The sequence below is a fragment of the Hibiscus syriacus genome, unplaced genomic scaffold (genome assembly GCF_006381635.1).
Source record: "Hibiscus syriacus cultivar Baekdansim isolate YM2019G1 unplaced genomic scaffold, ASM638163v2 tig00110933_pilon, whole genome shotgun sequence".
Lineage (NCBI taxonomy): Eukaryota > Viridiplantae > Streptophyta > Magnoliopsida > Malvales > Malvaceae > Hibiscus > Hibiscus syriacus.
This window is the reverse complement of record NW_024062919.1, coordinates 1,970,166-1,989,797: the sequence shown is the minus strand read 5'-3', so window position 1 is coordinate 1,989,797 and position 19,632 is coordinate 1,970,166. Positions and strand designations below refer to the sequence as shown.

Genomic DNA, 19,632 nt, shown 5'->3' with positions numbered 1-19,632 from the left:
TCACTTGGCGAAGCAAAAAACAGTTGATGGTGTCTAGAAACAGTGCTGAAGCAAAGTCCCGAGCACTAGCCCATGGGAGTTGCAAAGGTTTATGATTACAAAGGTTGCTTACAGAGTTAAAGCTTAATTAAAGTGATCACTTTGATTTGCAAAGTGAACCAATCTGCCATCAGCATTGTAATAATTTTGTTCCTCGTGATAGGACTAACCACGTAGAGATAGAAAGGCATTTCATTTTCGAGAAAGTTACAGTGGTGCAGTTATAATGAGTTTTGCTCGCACTAAAAAATTACTAGTTGATGTTCTCACCAAGGCACTTCCAAGCAGGGTTTCAAATCGCGATCTCGATCGCGTTTTCGGTCATTTCGAGTTTACCGTGATTGTGGCTGTCACGGGCGCTATTGCATGTAACTCGGACGCGGCAAAATCACTTTTCACAGGCGATATCACGTTTTCGGACCGTGATTTAAAACCCTGCTTCCAAGCCCACCTTTGATGAGTTAACATTCAAACTGAGACTCTACAATATATACTCTCCAGCTTGAGGGGAATGTAGATTGTAGACGTGTAGGGTAAAGTATGTATTGTACAGATTAAACATTAGTAGTTACGTTATATCCCAACTCTTATCTAAATTGTTGATATAGATAATGTAGATAAAGTCTTAACTTTACTGAGTTTAATCCTAGTCTAACTCCTTGTAACCAGCCTTTTAAAAGGCTGATTATTGAATGAGAAAACTAGAAAACAGCTAGTTTCTCTTCACCAAAACACCCATTATCTCATGTACCAGCAGTTATTATAGACTGACAGTGATGATAATAGTTTAATAGTGACAGTGATTTAATACACTTTCTTCTGTATTTTCTTTTATTCGTTTAATACTACCTTTTTACCTAATATGGTGGGAACAAAATAATAGATGCTTGAACAGGCTTCTTGCATCACCAGAAGCATTAACGGGGAGGCTAAAAGTAGTAATAAGAATGAGGCTAATGCATAAAAGATATCACACCTAGAGATAGACGCAAATTTTATGTTAGGGGATAAACTTTTAAAATTTTAAGAATTGACTAATTTATAAAATTCTATGGTGGGTGAAAATAGATTTTAATAGAAAAAATTAAAATATATGATAATTTTAGTTTTTAGTCGCCCCTCGCGTCCATCTCTGATCACACCCGACTTTTTAAATCGAAGTCTTTGTGGAAATTGGGAGCCAAATTCTGATATGTTTCATAAACGGATATTGGGTTGTTATCCTGCTGTTTTGCTGCAGTTGCACATAACTAATGTTTTTCTTTGTATGTGTGGCTGTTTTTGCTTCACATAGCTTATGCTAATCTTTGATACTGATACAGTAATTTAACGTATATATTGTCTGCTGTAGCAACTCAGCTGCTTCTTTGGATAAATTAAAAAGAAAACTGTAATTTTGAAACTCTCCTTCAGCTTGGCCTATTACTTCTTTTGTGCAGTGGTGGGGGCCTTATAGCTTATGCTGAGGCAAACACATACAATGGCAGTCAGGGCCACATTGCTCATGCTGATGCAACTGCATCCGATGGAGGTCATGCTTTATCTGAAGTAGTTCCCAAGAAAAAGAAAGCGGTGCTGCTAGGAACTGGGTGGGCAGGAATGAGTTTCTTGAAGAATCTGAATAACCCTACTTACGAGGTGGAAGTTGTGTCTCGTAATTTCTGTGTTTACTCCATTGCTACCAAGTGTTACATGTGGTAAAGTAGAAGCCCGCAGCATTGCTGAACCAATTCGCAACATCATCATAAAGGTAATGTGGATTTACTATGAAGATGTAAATATATTGTGGAATTCAGAAAAATCAGCTCTAGATGGATGCTGATTATGGTTTTCCTGCTTCATGTTTGAGCAGAAAAATGTTGACATCAGTTTCTCTGAAGCTGAATGTGTCAAAATAGATCCTCAAAATAAGAAAATTTACTGTCGCGCTACTACAGATAGCCATTCAAAGGGGGGAGAAGAGAATGCAGTAGACTATGACTACCTTATTATAGCCGTGGGAGCTCAGGTTAACACCTTTAATACTCCTGGTGTCATGGAAAATTGCCATTTCTTAAAGGTGATGTCTGTTTCCATACTGCCTTTAGAATTTTGGGGTTTATGGTGATAAGAGCCATTTCCATTTCATATACCAATATGTTTGTTTTCTTTTCTTTCATTTTAAGCAACGTGATTCTCTGTGCAGGAAATTGAAGATGCTCAGAAGATTCGTAAGAATGTTATTGAGTCCTTTGAGAAGGCAAGCTTACCAAGTTTAAGTGAAAAGGAAAGGAAGAAAATCCTTCACTTTGTGATTGTTGGTGGTGGCCCTACAGGTGTAGAATTTGCTGCAGAACTTCATGACTTTGTCAACGAGGATGTTGTCAAACTATATCCAAAGGTCAAAGACTTGGTGAAAATAACACTTCTTGAGGCTACAGATCATATTTTGAACATGTAAGAATGCGAAGCCTAATATTATATACCAGTACATCGATTTACTTTTGCGCATATTAACATGAAATAACTTAAGAAAACATTTCGAATTCTTTACATTCAAGGTATTTATTTCACAATCTGAAGTTTTCTAATGCTTCTAATGCATTCTTGTTTTCAGGTTTGACAAAAGAATCACAAATTTTGCAGAAAATAAATTTGGAAGAGATGGCATTGATGTGAAATTGGGTCAATGGTCACAGGAATAAATGAAAATGAAATTTCTACAAAAGCCAGAGGTAATGGCAAAACAACTTCTACTCCATACGGTATGGTTCTCTGGTCAACTGGCATTGGGCCTCGCCCTCTCATAAAGGAGTTTATGAAGCAAATTGGTCAGGTGATATACTTTTGTAACTAAGTTATCTCATTGAAGTCTTTACATCCTCCACTAACTGTGTTTTCGACGTCACTCTCACAAGTAAATTTTGTTTCTTCTAATTATACTCACTGTACGACTATTGATTCTGTTGTAAAGGGTAATAGGCGTGCTCTAGCGACTGATGAATGGCTGCGAGTTGAGGGATTTGATAACATATATGCACTCGGTGACTGTGCAACTATTAATCAGCGGAAAGTCATGGTACACATTTGTAAACTTCTGCTATTCCTTGATGATTTTTGGTTATGGCTGTTATTTTATTTTTCTTTCTTCTTCCTCTTCTAAATTCCTATAAAGTATAGGAAGATATAGTAGAAATATTTAAAAAAGCAGACAAGGACAACTCAGGAACACTTACAGTCAAGGAATTTCAGAAACCCTTACTGATATTTGTGAAAGATACCCCCAAGTGGAGCTTTATCTCAAGAACAAGCAGAAGCGCAACATTGTTGATCTTGTGTAAGAAGCCAATGGGGATGCTGCTAAAGAATCCATGGAGCTCAATATCGAAGAATTTAAAGCAGCTCTGTCTGAAGTCGATTCTCAGATGAAGAATCTTCCTGCAACAGCACAAGTAATTATTCTACTTAATTTGCAGTCGGACTAAAATATGCCTAACACGTTAGCCATCTACAAATGTTTCAGGTTGCAAATCAGCAAGGTGCCTATCTTGCTAAATGCTTCAACCGTATGGAAGAGTGTGAAAAGAATCCTGAAGGTCCTCCTAGGTTCAGGGGAACAGGTTTCCATCGGTTCCACCCCTTCAGGTACTTATCGACTTATATCCCGCCTCTGTACATGGTTGTTGTCCAAGTCAAATATTATCTATTTAAAGAGCATCATTTTCCATCTTATACTTGCTTGGGGAAAGCTATGAATATAACACCTCAAATGTGATGCTTTAGTACATCAACCAAGGAAAAAATAACCCTTGCCATAAACGTTGGTGATGGTTGTTACAGGTACAGGCACTTGGGACAATTTGCTCCTTTGGGAGGGGAACAAACAGGTGCACAACTTCCTGGTGATTGGGTCTCTATCGGACACAGTTCACAGTGGCTCTGGTATTCCGTCTACGCAAGGTACGAATTAGTTTTCTACTCCAAGATTCTTTCTTTTCCATGTTCAACATCAGACTTGTTAGTCTAAAATGTATTCTTTTTTACTTTAAACTCAGCAAACAAGTTAGTTGGCGCCCAAGGGCATTGGTGGTCTCGGACTGGTTGAGGCGTTTTATTTTCGGGAGGGATACCAGTGGCATTTAAGAGTGTCACTTTCAAAGCAGCTTATATTAAACATGAGGTCTACAGTTTTGATGGATTGCTGTAGGAAAAAAAGAAGTTTTTTCCTTCCCCTTTTTAGCAATTCATTCATTTGTCAATAATTGCTGCCTTGCAACAGAGCTTAGGCGGTTTTGCAAATAAATTTTATTTATTTTTTGTCCCGAAACAAAAATTCTGTTATCAGAAAACTTTATGCTGTCTAAACAAAGACTTGATAAGATCATAAAGATTAAAAAAATTCAGTTTAGTTGAATTTATTTTTTTGGAAATGGGTTTTCTTCCGGTTTTGAGTTGGTATGAAAACAGACAAATAAGATGGGAAAGTGATGAAGTTCTTGGTGATGAATGATTCAATGGGAAAGTGATGAAGTTCTTGAGTATAGGGGGGGGGGGGTCGTGTTTAGTGACAACAACGATTAAAAAAACGTCGAACGTCGACCACGTAGGCAAAAGGAGGCTGACAATTACTAATTTGAAGTAAGATTATAGGATTTTTGGTTAGATAAGATGACTAACTTGAAATGCTAGACTTTCTTAACGATAGTTGATGTTAGTAATTGTAGTGAAACGAATTAAATGTTCAGTGTTTATATTACAAGTTTTAAAAACTTGATGATCAAAATACAAATGCCTTAAAAATTCAGTGATTATTTATTTATATAATTTACACTCGAAGAAATTACAGTTTTAAGGGTTTAAAATATAACGTGAATTTGTTAAAACAATTAATTCATTAATTGCAAAACAGAGGAAGATGGTTTTATTTTTTGGTTCAACGGAAGATGAAGTTTATTTATTTATTTATTTTGGATGAGTTTGATTTCTATTAATCTAAAACCAATCAACAACTACGTAAGTGTAACTTTAAATATGTGTTATCTATATCCTAAGTTGTACAAATAACATTTTTTAATTAATTACTTATATTCAATTTATTAGTCGATTAATTTAGATTATGTTTTGCAGAGGTTTATGTAGGTCATGGAGATGATCATTCTAATCTAATTTGTATTATTTACTCACTATATAAGTCGACAATATAGTCTTACTTCTTACTAGACCCTAACCTAAGAGGTTGTTTGATAAAATAAAATGATTAAGCACTGAATGATTCAATGGCCTGAATGATTCAATGGCTCTGTATGAATTGGCTCTGAATGTGACATGTTGTTTGATAATGGTTCTGAATGTACAATCTGAATTATGAATATTTTCATTTTTACCTTCATATTGATTTATTATATTATAAGATATGATTGTTTAATAAGACAACATGTGAAAAAATATGTATTATGGTAAAATATCGGATGCTTAATGATTCAGAATGTACTTTAATGCTGAATCATTCAGCAATGTTTTGTTGTTTTATTCAACATAGTTTTCATTCAGAGGTGAGAATCAAACACGCTGAATGTTGAACGGTTCAGCATTCAACGTTGAACGGTTCAACATTCGGCGCTGAATCGTTCCATTCAACAGTAAACAAACGGCTCCTAAGTTGAGGGTGTTCCATTTGCCTTGAGTATGATATGTTTATAGGTTAAAACCCGTCTGATACAATTTTTCTTATTGTTTTTATTAAAAGAAAATAGAGAGATAACGGATATATATATATATATATATATATATACGGGGTATTGTAATAATTAATGTATAGGAGAATTATAATATTATTTCAAACCGGATCAAATTAGAGAGTCTTTCTCATAAACCTGAATTCAAATAATTTTATCATTTACAAAATTTAATTTGAATTCGAACGTAAAATTTTCATTATAACATGTCGGGTTTTAATAACTTAAGTATCCCTAATTATTATTGATGTAACATACAAAAAATTATGAAACCAAATTTTCTTTTATTAATCTGGGTGATTACAAGTAATATATATTCAAAAAACTTTAACCATTTAACAATAAACACTCAAACATCCCTGTAGATGGTATGCTCCAACTCGGGACCATTATGGATAACAATCACCCCTTTAACCACTGAAACCGCTTGGTTTGTGCAAAATCATACGTATTTAAATGTTTATATTTCATTTCGTAAAATATAATGTTTAAAATCTAAAGAGGCGAAAGCTTTCAACTGAAAAGCACTCGTGTTTTACATGCCAGAAGAACCGATGGCAAGGAAAGTAAGCATAAATTGGGATAGTTGAAAAGGGCATTAAATCCCCATGATTTCAGGGTTTAATCACATGTTTTGAGGTTTCTATTTGCATCGATCTGTCGCAATTCATGGTCTCCTGTTCATATGTTCACAGATAGCTACAATAGAGTGCCAAAAACCCATTAGCTTTGCCACCCTTGGCTCCACCTGTAGTAGTAGCAGTAGTCTTTATCATGACTGCTCAAAGACGGTAAGAACTCAGTGTAGAATTAGGAGAAAGTCGATGTGGGATATTAATCATATAATGCTTTTATCTCATTATTTTGTAAGCACATATACCATATTTTACTTTGACAAAGAACACATCTTTTGCCTTTTTTTTCTTTAAGGAAAAAAAAGTTCAGAAAATGAATGATAGCTTTATTGCCAATATGATAAATGATATTGCTTCATGTCAACTTCCTGTTGACAAGGTGGCTGCTGAGATTGTTTAAAATAAGTACATGTGCAAAATTTTATGTTAGGAGTATGAATTTAAGAAATTATATCCGATATTCATAATTATCATAAAATTATAAAATTTTCGAGTTGTGAAATTAAATCATTATAGAAAATATAAAGAAAATACATAAACACTTCTCGATCTATCCCTGACTCAATGAATCTAACAAAGAGATTAGGGCTTCATGGGTTGAAAAATAGAAATTAGATTTGCTCAAGTATTTGATAAATAAATTCAGATCATATGAATTTAAATTAGGCATGTTGAAATATGAATAGTTATATTTGATTAAAATAAACTATTAAATAAAAATATTCTGATTTAAATATAAATATAATTTTACAATTTCTCAAACCGAGTTGGACTTTAGAACCTCTTGAAAGCAAGCTACTTTCTTTCTTTTGCATCAAATGGGAAGGGGAATCCTCATAACTTAGTGGTCCATAAAGGCTTTGTTTTGTTGTTTCTCAAAGTATTAAAATCCCACCACCAACTTTGTCTTTATTTTTTATTCTAATCGGTAATTTTTCTAAGTGATTCTTAAATACTATATTCATTTACTTGTTAAATAAGTAAAGCCTTGTGATTCATTTTCAATTCCAAAAAGAAATAAGCAAAGTGAGATTGAAAAAAAAACGAAAAACACTTTGAAATTAAATCAAATTAAGTTCAATTTTGAAGCATGACACGAATATATTTAATTTTTATCAAAGTTATATTCTTTTATGGTCGAATTGTTTATCTATGATTAGAGATTTATTCAGAATCTAAGACTACTATGACTAACCAAATATGAACAAGTATAAAATATGTTAATGTCATAAATAGAGTATAAATTTTCATTTTCTTGCTTTACAAGAATGAAGTTGGTGAGATGTTCTAAATATTGTAGACTTTGGTCTCCTTACAAAAGTAAAATAGAGTACAAGTTCTTCTAAAATTATTAAATTTAAGTTAATGCAATATAAAAATATTATTTTAACTCCTACAATAATAAGATTATAATTTAATCTTAAAAATTATAAAATTATAATTCAATTTCGACTATACCTTTAAATCCCATAAAATTAAGGAAAATTGATTAGCATTGAGTGCACCATATGATGCATGTATGAGATCAATGCCACGAAGCTAGTTGTGATACCCGTACCATCAACGGCCAAAAATTAATGGTAAAGTAAATCTAAAAGTCTCAATTCTTGGGACCATCCATTATCTATTAATACATCAGCCCATACAATTAAACGTTCATCTTCTTACCTTGTACAATAAAAGTCTCAATTCTTGGGACCATCCATTATCTATTAATACATCAGCTCATACAATTAAAAGTTCATCTTCTTACCTTGTACAAATTCCAATACTATTAAAATTGTCCAACCATATCAACCGGTGGAAAAAAGTAGCAGAAAGTTGATCGAATCTGATCAGATTTTAAAAGAAGAATTTAATTGTAGATAGGTGTCCCAGAGCAACCCATTGTAAAACACATTCATATCTATACATAGTAGTACAGATAAAATCATCATAAAATTGATGAAATCCCTATGATCAAACACCCTCAGTACTTTTAATCATCTTCCTTTCTCAGTTGCATTATCGCACTTGAGTGTTTTTAGCTACCCTTCTAACCATTGTTGTAAATTTGTAATGGCGTACAATACATTTATACCCTTATCTTCTTCCTATTGACTTGTCATTGTTACATTACCCCAAAAGGTCACCACTCTAATCTAAATGTACACCATTAAATCATCTGCATTCATTGCCTCTCTTTCTCTCTTTTTCTGATATAGATTACCTTTTTAGTTGGTTGGTTTGACTCATTTCTTCAAAGGAAGCATTCAAATTGAAGAAAAGAAAAAGATGAAATCTAGTGTGAAGCAGGCTGTTGAGGTTATATCTTCTTTGATTTCCCTTTCTCATTCCATCAAAGTTTTCAATGTTAAATGGCAACTTATTCGAAAGAAGCTTGAAGAGTTGAGTTCTGGGTTAATGGCTGTCGAGAGCTGTAATGATTCAAGTGAAAACACTGCAGCCTTTTCCGATTTGGTTCCTTCCATTTTGGTTACTGTAAACGAGTGTTGTGATCTTGCAAGAAGATGCGTGGATCTTTCTTACAGTGGGAAGCTCTTGATGCAAAGCGACCTCGATGTTATGGCTGCGAAAGTCGGTCTCCATGTTAAGAACATTTCCGGGATTTGGACTGCCGGAGTTTTAACTCACGGTTCCGCCATTGTTGTTTCCAGGCCCGGTCTCGGTGCTTGCAAAGACGACATGAGGTTTTACGTGAGAGATTTGTTGACGAGGATGAAGATTGGTGATACAGAAATGAAAAGGCAAGCGTTGGTTAGTTTATATCAAGTTATGGATGAAGACGAAAGGTATGTTAAACTCGTAGCACTTGAAGTTGGTGACATTGTGAAAGTTTTAGTCGATTTCCTCGATTCACCGGAGATGGAGATTCAAGAAGAGGCTTCGAAGATTGTGTCTTTGATGTCCGGTTTCGATTTGTACAAAAGGGTTCTTGTTGAATGCGGGATTGTCGGGCCGTTGAATCGTGTTTTGGAAACCGGAAGTCGTTTGAGCAGAGAAGGAGCTGTTAAGTGTCTTCAGACATTGACTGTAAATTCAGACAATGCTTGGTCTGTTTCGGCTCACGGTGGGGTGACAGCACTGTTGAAGATATGTTCGAGCAGTGAATTCGGAGGGGAACTGATCGGTCTCGCTTGTGGGGTGTTGAGGAATCTTGTCGGTGTCGAAGAGATCAAGAGGTTTATGGTCGAAGAAGGTGCTATTACGACATTCATCAAGCTAACTAGATCGAAAGACGAAATCGTGCAGATAAATTCAGTCGAGTTCCTTCAACATATATCTTCCGGGACGAATTGGTTCACGAAACCGTTGTGAAAGCAGGAGGAATCCGAGCGTTGGTGCGTATTTCGGATCCGAAATCAGCAACCTCCTCGAAAACAAGGGAAGTAGCATTAAGAACAATCGAGAATCTCTGTTTTTCATCACAGAATCACATAAACATGCTGATGAACTACATGTTCACAGACCATTTACTTTTCTTCCTACGCAACGGTGAGGTTTCACTTCAAGAATTGGCACTCAAGTTAACGTTTAGGCTTTGTGGCACATCGGACGATGCTAAAAAGACAATAGGGGACGCCGGTTTCATGCCAGAGCTCGCCAGATTGCTCAATGCCAAGTCGTACGATATGCGCGAAATGGCAATCGAAACACTCTCGAGCTTAGTCTCGGTCCCGAGAAACCGAAAGAGATTCGTTCAAGACGACAGAAACATCCAGTACCTTCTTCAATTGCTCGACGAAGACGAGGGAATTTCGGGCAACAAGCAGCTCTTACTCTCCATATTAATGTCGTTGACAAGTTGCAACAGTGGAAGAAGGAAAATCGCCAGCTCTGGCTATCTAAAGAACATAGAAAAACTTGCAGAAGAACAAGTCTCTGACGCCAAAAGACTTGTCAGGAAGTTGTCCAGCAATAGATTCCATAGCTTTTTGAGCCGTTTCTGGCATTCTTGAGTGTAATTTTTGTTTTCTCCACTGTATATTTTACATAAGTACTGTTATTACAATTAACCATCAGAAAGAAAAAGTGCAGTTTTCTTGCATGTGGGAAAGTTATGGAAAAACCAGAAGGACATGTGAACAGTGGCAATCAAGCTTTTTGTATCCTGTCAATGTGGGACAAAAGGGATAGTGATAGATGAAGGTTCTATCTCTGTTTGCTTGTCATTTTGCCAACACTAAGAAACAATTTACGTTTTTTAAATTAGATTGTCAAACTATGGTTTCATACCCCCCCAATGTTGGGACCGAACTATATTGTTAGGGTACACAAATATTAATGGCGATTAGTTAGCCAACTTGATTTTCTGACAGGCTGGGTTTGGAGTCATGAAACCAGACATGGAAATTTTCAGCCCAAATGTGTTCCACGCAGCTAGCTGATTCTAATATCAATTGCTTTTGAGAACCTCTTGAATGACTCAAGAGAAATGGTATTTACCAAGATCCAATGACAAATGCCATTGTGGTCCTGCCTGCAAGTGGAACTAAATAACAGTAGCAATATTATAACTCTAGGAAGATTTACATAGAGTCAACTACACACCATTTTCATAAAAACCTAGATTTCCCTTTGTTTAGTTTTGTTGTTGGATTTCTTTTACTTTCTATATAAATCTTGGCATAATGCCAAAATTAATCCCGATGTTATTAAAATAATCATTTTGGTCCCTATTGTTAGAGCATTTTTGCCCTCAACGTTTTATTTTGGGGTAGAAAGGTCTATATGTAGATGAAATCCGTTAGTTAACAAATAGTTAACACTTTAAAATAGAGGTCTTTTGACCCTAAAATAAAATGTTGTGGGCCAAAATAATCTAGAAAAAAAAAGGAGAGAGAATAAGAGTCAAACTAACTATTCAGTCAAACATTAAGATTTTTTTTGCCTTAAAATAAAATATTGGGACTAAAATACTCTAAAAAGCAAAATAAAGGCTAAAATGATTATTTTGATAAACGTTGGGATCTAATTTTAATATTACACAATAAATCTTTGAAGTATTAACCATTGAACAGCGGCTAGATCTTTTAATGGGTTTAATATTGAAGGATTTATAATTTAGAGCTTATAGTTTAGACTCTATCGATTATTCAATGAAATATACTTCGAACACATCCCTCCTAAATGTTGAAAATCCATTAACTCAAGTTGTACGTGTTTATCTTAAAAATGACCTTTAAACAAAATATTTAGTGTGATCTCCCAACATCCCTATAAAATATGCGATATAAAGAAATGGTCCCAACGCCCTTTTCAAGTTAAAATGCGATATATCAGACGATAACTTTAAATACTTTATCTTGAAGGGCTAAAACATCCATCAATAAGTTAAAATTTATAAATTAACAAAATCTCGAAATTCTAGTATACTTGTTATACCGTTTGAATCAATACAAGGTCGTGTTGATTTTACCAACATTAATGAGACTATAAATACTCTCAGAACACAACATTTTAAACCCATGAATGTCTTAGTTCATTGATATTGATTGAGAAGGTAAGGTAATTACTCATTGATATTTACTACAAACAGTGAATATCACGCGATGTTGGGGTTCGGGTTCTTACAAACTCTTTATTTACAATTGTCATCGTCTTCTTTTTACTGCAACACGGTTGAGTATATTTATTAAGCAGCGCGGTGAATGAGGTCGAGATTTTCATTTCTGGTGGTGCGGTACACCACCACAAATTGCTTGCTGGCTTTAACGATTATGAGGCAGTAAGTTTCACCAACCTCTCGCCTTCCTCATTTACTGCCAACACCAGCTCTTTGGCACGAGCCATTATCTAATTTATTTCGCCATCGCATCTCATTGCAACGTAAATAGTATTCTATTCGTAGACTTCAATACTTGTTTTAGGGTTACCAATAAAGTAAAAAACAACCAATATACAACCTACGGCACAGGCGGTGGTGGATCTATAGTTTTCGAGGTTGAGTACGGGTCTATCTTGAAATCTAAATTTTTTTCAGTTATTATTTATTTTACTGATAGTGTTCATCCTAAAATTTATTTATGTTTATCCCATTTAGATATTTATATTTTTAACATATATACTTACCAATCTTCAAAAATATTTCTAAATTCGTTATTGTACACAAATTATAATGCGTTCAAGTTGTAACCGAGGGAACTACCCAAGGAACCAAACCTATGCACCAACAACATCTATAGCATAGATAAAAGGAAAATACATGTATTTACTGTAGATGATCTTCCTATATTAGTTGACATGTGGCTTATTATTTTATTATTGATTTTTGTTTGGGTTGCAAGAATGGATTGAAAAGGAAGGCGAGAAAATAAAAGAAAGAAAAAATGAGAATCTGATCAAGAGAAAAAGGAAGATATTAAGTGGATCAAAACCCAAATGTGTAGTCGGCACCAAGGGAGGTGGAAGCCATCGTCACTAGAGTGGCTCAAGATTTACACTGACGGAGCAAGGAGGATGGTGGATGGTTTTGCGTCATCGGGAGGAACTACATGAGACACTATTGGAAATTGGCTGGTCAGATTCTCAAAGTCTATCGGAACATATTATATGTTAGATGTGGAACTTTGGAGTATCTATGAGGGTTTGAAATATAAGTGGATACGACGTGTCATAGTTGAGATGAATAAAAATTGGGGTATTACATCTGTTGGAATGAAGAATTTCTGCTAGCCTTGGATCGTCTACGATGCCTCATATCTTGGACCTTCTTAATTGTGATTTGATCATTTGAACCTCCGTTTTAATTATGTCTACCGGAAAGGTAACAAGCTATAGGACGTGTTGGCGAAGCTGGCGTGAAACCTCCCATTCAGGTGCCATCACTTATAGTTCCCCACTTACTGAGATTGCATCGGTTAGATATTGACTTAGATTTTAATTAGAAATTAAGTTGGATTTTGCTATAATTCTATTGGTTGAAGATTATTTGGTGATTAAGTTTATTTAATTAGGAATTTGACTAATTAATATAGATCAAGTATTAAAGAGATTTGTTAAAGAGACGGTTTTCCTAATCTAACATACTTAATCCACATCGTTTGAATTCGAATCATATATCTTTCTTGAGGGATATATAGTTTCATTCTACTATTAAACTAATAATTAATTTTTTACTACCATTGATATGTAACTGTATTGATTTATATTAATGTATCGCTTTATATTTATGTTATTTTTAAAAGATATTTAAAATTTTTAAACATAATTCATTGGTAACAGTAACACATTTTAAAGATGAATCGTACTGCAAACATACAAGAAAAAGAAGCAGTTGACATGGAGAAAACCTAGCTCTCTCCTTATTCGTGGACTTAGGTACTTTTTTATATGTTGAACGAGCTGCTTAACATTGTTATGCAGTTCCGGCGATACAAAGCCACTGACCAACAAAGAGCGAATCGCAGTTGATGTTAGGGTTCACCGAATCGAAGAACGTAGTGGTCAAGTTAAACGTCTGTGTTACGCCAAAGCATGTATCGCCACTCTCCACGCCGTAAACCTGAACACAGCTCGGTATGCTCTTCCTTGAAACTGCACATTTTTTAATCATTAAATCCTAATTAACACTTAAAAACTATGCTTATTAGAATCCATCAAGTGGCCTCAATGACAAAAAGGATTGTTGTTCTCCCTAGAGGTATTGGATTCGAGCAACTACGTATATATAATATGCTTGTGTGTCAATAGATTAAAAAAATTATGAACAGACACTACATATTGTAATTACCTCAAACTATTCAAAAAAAAAAAACTATGCTTTATTAGCTTTAGATTAGAGAACTTACTCACAAGTCCACGGCTTTCAGCCATGGAAACAAGGACCAAGACTGCAACGATCAAGACCAAGTTGGTGAGCATGGAGATTTTGTTATTGGACTTTGCCATTTTTTGTTGTTGATTTTAGTTTCTTTTTCTCTGGGTTAAACTTGCTATTTATAGCAAAACTTAATGTTGGAAACTTAGCAAATGAATGAAGGAGGCCCTGTAATTATTTATTAGAATTCGTAAAACAAGAAGCCGGCTTACATTGTGACCCATATAGGTATATACTCATTCCTTGGCGAATTATACAATGATAAAAAAAAGTAATGTAATCATTTATGTTATTTATTAGAATCATAATGAATGTGATAAGTTAATTCGATATTAATTTGATTATTGTTATCTCTAGAGGTCATATGTTCGACAATCAACGATTACATGATATTTAAACGTTTATTATCAAATAATTGAATCTCTAGAACATATACTATCACTTTTAATCGGTGACAGAACTATATGTTGGGTTGGGGGCCATTGCCCCCTAAATTTTTATCATTAAAAATATATATAAAAATAAATATCAATTTAGACCTTCAAATTTTAATTTATTTTAATAAAATAATCATAAACTAAAAATTCAAACATATAATGAACAACTTTTAAAGTTAAACATCTGATCACCCCACCTACAATTATTATTACAAATTTTGTATATATATAATATATTATATAAAATATTTATTTTTTATTTTTCATGTATTTATACTATTTCCTTTTCACATTCTTTAATTTCAAATCAAAATTTTATCTTTCAAATACTTCATATCTTATTTTTGAAAACTATAAATGCATTTTTTAAATTTTATTTTATCTCCGAAAATCTATTTTTATTTTTTTAAAATTATTTTTAATATTAAATTTAGAAATTATTTTTTATTAAAAAATCATTGTTTCAAATTTTAGTATTAACTCATCGTGGACATTTTGTGAATATGAATTGAATTCATTAGTTTAGACTAAAAATGTGTTTAGTATTGTTTTTGTCATTTTAAAGTATTTTTATGATGAAGTTAGCCAAAGAACGAGCGTTTACAATTAAAAATGTGTTTAGAAAATAATTTAAAAATCAAACCACCAAGGCGACTGATAAAAAAAGGCTTTGTTAATTGCCTACAAGGTGTAATTGTTTAGCTTCGAGAGGGCCGACAAACTTTGGCGCCATATAAGGTGACAAATAAGCAGTCGGGTCTACAAATTTTTGTAGGACCACAAAATTTTTATATTTGATGTATAAATAAAATTTTAGGATTGACAAAAACAATAAAATAGATAACTAATTAAAGAAAATTTGAATTTCAAGTAGGTACGTGCACATCGTGAATAAAGGATGGATCCGCCACCACAAATAAGGAGTAATAAAATTCAACTCAATTAAATCATTCAAGTTAATTCTATGTCAACTCGAATAAATAATAAATTAAATAGTAGGATTTTTTTTAATATGGAGTTATTACAAAATAATATTTGTTCAAAAGACTTTCGACCATTTGAAAATAAATGTCAAACACCCCGTAAAAATCATGCTCGAACCCGAAACCCTCGCTTTATTAATGTATTTATAGTAGGAAAACTCATTAAAAAGGATTTCTCGGTGATTAAACCTTTTTAGCCACTTTTCTATATAGGACTAGGAGTCTGCATCCATAAAACGAAAACTCTATAGGTCACTTGTGGGTTTTGTTTGTTGAACTTTGGGGAGTTTTTTTTTAACTCCAACTAGTATGATCCTTAGGCTATAAATGCGTTAAAATTTAATTTGATTAATCAAATGTTAGTTTTTAAATGTGCTCAAATATATATATTTTCTTTGGTTTTGATGTTTTAAAATTCAAGAAATGAAATGGGCATTGATATCAAAGAGTATCCATATCGTATGATAGGTATCAATAGGGTTGCACATAATTCGGATTTCAATCCGATCCGGATCGATTTTTATCCGATCCGGTTTTTTCCCATAGAAAAAAAAACCGGTTTATAAAATAACCGGTTCGGTTTCTAACCGGTTTGGAGGGCCGGATATCCTAACCGGTGTAACCGGTTTCGGTTTTAAAAAAACCGGTTTTTTTAAAAAACCGGTTATAAAAAAACCGATTTTAATATTCCAGATTGCTCATAGGGAACCGATTCCCCCCAAGGGGGTACCGATTCCTCACTGAATGGTTTGGCTCCGAGATTTCCAGAATGCTCGGAGGGAACCGATTCCCCCATAGGGGTACCGATTCTCCCCTATTCAACGGTCGAAATATTTGAATTTTACACTTAGGGAACCGATTCCCTATGAGAGGGTACCGATTCCCCCACGCTCTAAGCATTTTTATTAAATGTTTTCACACTTAAACGGCTATATTATCTTCATTAATTATCACTAACGTTCAGAAGTGATTCAAGGTGTATTTAAGCAAGCTTAGAAGTCATTGATCAAAGACAAGAAACATCAAGCAACTAGAATCAAGAGAGAATCAAAGAGAAAGCATCAAACCTCAAGTTCGATAAATTCAAATACTTAATTGAAATACTTAATTAACTCAACATAATTGAAATACTTAAATACTTCCAAGTTTGATAAATTCAAATACTTAAAAACTTCCAAGTTCGATAAATTCAAATACTTAAAAACTTCAAGTTCGATAATTGAAACAAAGTTTACGATAATTGAAATAAAGTTATAAAATAAACTACATTGCCATCTCTTCTTCATCATCTTTGCCTTCTTCGTTTGGAGGGGATATTCCAAGTTCGACTTCTTCAATGTGTAAGTTGCTTCCAAATCGGCATCAATTGCATCTTCTAGGGTGGTGATATGTTGCTTACGAGCCGCTCCATCCAAATAATCCTTTAAACAAATGCATACTTCCACCGACTCGGGACTTAGTCTTGATCTCCGTTGCGATATAACCCTGCCACTAACAGAAAAAGCGGATTCCGAAGCTACCGTAGAAGCTTGGACGGTTAGTAAATCACGGGCCATGGCGGCTAGAATCGGAAATTGTGCTTCCTTTTCTTTCCACCAAGCCAAAATATCCAAACTTTCAAACTCTTCAAATGTCATTTTTGATAGAAAATCGCATGACATATAATTTCCCAACTCGCTACTTGGGGTGGTAGTACGTGATCGTTTGGATTGGGAATTTACAAGAGTGTTAAAAAGATTCAAATTTATGTTACTTGGACGTCTACTAGATGATTCCGCATTCATTCTCATTTGATCGTGTATTACACTACTTGATCCGTATTTATTTAAATAAATTGCAAACATGTCTCGAAAACATTTGTTAAAATAATTTATTTGGTTTTGGACAAAGTTGGGTTCATCATCGGTTAGATTAAAAGCAAACGCAATTTGTTCAATTAGTGTTTCAACCCCACCAACATTTAACGTTGGGTTTAAAGCGGCGGCACAAGTAAAAATGGGGGGAATCTCCTTAAAATATTTTAAAAGTTTTTCCTTCATTAAGAAACCAATTTCTTGAAAAACTTCGGTTTCAAATTCAAAGTCATTTAGTCGGGTAGCCAACAAAAATATTTGATTAAGAACCAACGGGCTAGTAGGGTAATAAACACCGGATAAAAAAGTTGTTGCATTTTTAAAAACCTCAAGTAAATCGGTTATTTTGGCTATAGTTTCCCAACTCGAATCCGGATAAATGTCTGGGACATGACCCCTCTCGAAAAGCCGATCGTGAAATGTTTGCAATGTTTCCCTTTGCCTTAAGGCAGTATGCATCATCATCCAAGTTGAGTTCCAACGAGTTGGACAATCCAAATTAGGACCCAAAGTTTTTTTATTAACAGACTTACAAAATCGTTTATAATCATTTAGTCTTTTGTTGTTGTTACAAAGAATCGATTTTATCATTGTTTTAAATTCTAATCTAATTGGCTCAATAACCTCCAAACCGGCTTGCACGGATAAATTAATTATGTGTGCAACACAACGGGTATGAAAAAACGCACCGTCTAAAATCGGTGAAAGTAATATTTTTAATCTTGGAATCGCGTTTGTATTATTCGATGCATTATCAAAAGATATAGAAAAAACTTTATTTTCTAATTTATAAAGACAAATTACCCGTTTTAAAAGTGTAAATAAATTAGCACCGGTATGCGGCTCACCGAATAATTCAAACGCGATTGTTCTTTTCATCATTTGCCAATTATCTTGATCTAACCAATGTGACGTAACGGCTAAAAAAGAATTTCCGGTATTATGAGGGGAACTCCAAACGTCACATGTAAGCGACACACCATAACGGTGTTCTTGAAATCCTAAAATCATTTTTTCCCTCGCCGTACGCCACATTTTTATAGCATCTCTTCTAAGGGTAGTACGACTTACTTGAGTATAACGTGGTTGCATTAGTTGTTGAATTGTTGTCGTGAAATCTTCATCATCAAAGTGGTCGAACGGCAATGCTTTTGTAATCACGAACTTTGTAAACGCTTCTCGTAATTTTTCGTTGTCGTAAACAAAAACACCACCTTGCGGTGTAAGATTCGATTGACTAGGATCCGATCTTGAGCGAAGTGCCTTGCATGATTTTGTCAAATGGTTCTTCAACGTTGTGTTTCCTTCCGATGCAAGAAACTTTAGACAAAGTTTACAACGCGCCCTCCTCGAGCCATTTGACATCTCACATAAATCGTAGTGATCCCAAATATCTTTGTTTCGAGTGTGTTCGATCACTCTCACGACTTCAAGGTTTCCCCCGACGGAAGATTCAGCAGTGTTACTCATGATGAATAAAAAATTACAAAACTAAGATTTGAGAGATGTTTAAGTGTTGTGTAATAAGATTTGAGAAAGTTGTAATCAACCAAATACATCCCCAACCTATTTATACATGTTTAGGGTGGTAAAATGGTAATTTTTTAAAGAAAAAACGGTCAAAAACGGTCACAAACGGCTATATTAACGGCTAGTTTTTTAAACCCATACCGATTTTTTTTTTCGGATAAAAACCGGTTTTTTAACCGGTTTTTTTCAAACCGGTTTTTTATCCGGTAAAAAAACCGGTCTAGGTTTTTTTCTCCAAACCGGTTAAAATAACCGGTTTAAAAAAATCCAATCCGGTTAAAAAAAAACCGGTTTTTCCCAAAACCGGTTTCGGATATTTTTTTCAGATATTCGGATATTCGGATTTTTTGTGCACCCCTAGGTATCAATATCTTACTAATGATATCGATACTTACGGGCTGATTTCACGACTTGACCCTTAAAACTTGCTCAACTCTTCAATTTAATCCTTTATGCTTTGATTTAGTACAATTATACCCCAAAACTTCCACAAATTTCATTCAATCTTGACATTAGCATCAATTTAAGACTCGTAACCTCTCATCTAAAGGTTCAGACCAACAATACATATCGATTCACGATATCCTTTGATCGCCAAGAACTTGGGGGCATTACAACAATA

At 34.2% G+C, this 19,632-nt stretch overlaps 2 pseudogenes; both read left to right on the top strand.

Moving 5' to 3' along the window:
- The first annotated feature begins 265 nt into the window (after positions 1–265).
- On the top strand, positions 266–4,178 carry LOC120147118 (annotated as a pseudogene).
- Positions 4,179–8,488: 4,310 nt separating this feature from the next.
- On the top strand, positions 8,489–10,543 carry LOC120147020 (annotated as a pseudogene).
- The last annotated feature ends 9,089 nt before the right edge of the window (positions 10,544–19,632 follow it).